The following is a 1,614-nucleotide window of genomic DNA, read 5'->3' on the forward strand; positions in this document are numbered from 1 at the left end:
ATTCGGGGCCAAAGCGTGTGCCCCGGCTCCCAAGAGGGGCCGCGCGGCGACGAAAGAGAAGGGCGCGTCTGGGGCTGCATCCGCGCAGCGGCCGCAGACGGCGCCGGGGGCCCGGCCCTCCCAGGGAGGGGACTCTGCAGAGCCCATGTTAGAGTAGGTACTTTTAATCCTACTCCGGTTCTGCAGGCGAACCTCAACCACTCGCGCGCTGCACAGGACCTGTTTGTCCAAGCCGTGCGCGAGTGGGGGGCTGGGCTGGCAGTTGCGGCGGAGCCGTACGCAATCCCCGAACACCCCTTCTGGGTGGGGGACGAGATCGGCTCCGTAGTAATAGTGGCGGGAAGCCGCCCCGGGTCCCCGTCGGTCTCCCTTCTGGAGCGGGGCGAGGGATTCGTGGCGGTGCAATGGGGGGACATCGCGGTTGTCGGGATCTACATCTCGCCGAGCTGTGGCCTCGATCAATTTCGGGGGTTCCTGGGTGGGCTGAACAGCTGCATCGCGCGGTGCAGCGCCCACCCGGTTCTCGTTTTGGGAGACTTCAATGCCCACGCGGTATCGTGGGGGAGTCCCAGGACGACCACTAGGGGTAGCGAGGTGTTAACCTGGGCGGCCGGCCTGGATCTCCGGTTGATTAACCGGGGATCCACGCCGACGTGCGTGCGTCCGCAGGGGGTCTCGATTGTCGACCTGACATGGGGGACTCCCTCGGCCGTGCGCCGGGTGTCGGGATGGAGGGTGGCCGAGGAGATAGAGATTGCGTCAGACCATACGCCCATCGTCATGGACGTGTGGCCCACCCTCCACGCGCGGGATTCCCGGCCGGGCCGGGGGGACCGACGGCCGCGATGGGCCTTGAAGCGGCTGGACGCGGACGCGTTCGGGGCCGCGGTAGCCGCGGCGACATGGACGGGGCCGGCCCTGTCCGAGCTGGCGCCTGCGCAAGGGGCGAGGCGGCTGCGGGAGGTAATGACGGCGGTGTGCGACACCGCCATGCCCCGCAGCCGGTTCGCCCCCAGGAGGGCGGCGTACTGGTGGTCCGCCGGCATTGCGGAGCTCCGGCGTGCCTGCAATGCCGCGCGGCGTCGGTACGGCCGAGCGCGTAGGAGGCGCGACGACGAGGAGGCGACGGCGAGGCTCGGCGGGGAGTACCGAGCCGCGCTCGGGGTTCTCCGCAGGGCTATCGCGCGGGCCAAGGCCGACGCGTGGTCGGAGCTCGTCGGCATGGTGGACTCCGATCCATGGGGGCGCCCGTACAAGCTTGTCATGAACAAGCTGCGCGCGTGGGCGCCTCCGGTGACGGAGTCGATGGACCCCCACCTGCTCGAGGGAGTGGTGGCGTCCCTCTTCCCGCGAGAGGGGGGACAACTGCGCCGCTCCCATTGGGAACAGGAGCCTCTCTCCTGGTCCGCAGAGTGGGAGGTGTCGGCCGGCGAGCTGGGTGAGGCGATGGCCAGGGCGCGGCGGGTGGGCCGCAAGGCCCCGGGCCCGGACGGGGTGCCGGGCCGCGCGTTGGTCTTGGCCCTGGAGGGGGGACTCGCCGCCGAACTCCGGCAGCTGTATAACGGCTGTCTGAGGGAGGGGGTGTTCCCCACGGAGTGGAAGTCGGGCAGGTTG

This window comes from Halictus rubicundus, unplaced genomic scaffold (assembly GCF_050948215.1).
Source record: "Halictus rubicundus isolate RS-2024b unplaced genomic scaffold, iyHalRubi1_principal scaffold0250, whole genome shotgun sequence".
In the NCBI taxonomy this organism is placed as follows: domain Eukaryota; kingdom Metazoa; phylum Arthropoda; class Insecta; order Hymenoptera; family Halictidae; genus Halictus; species Halictus rubicundus.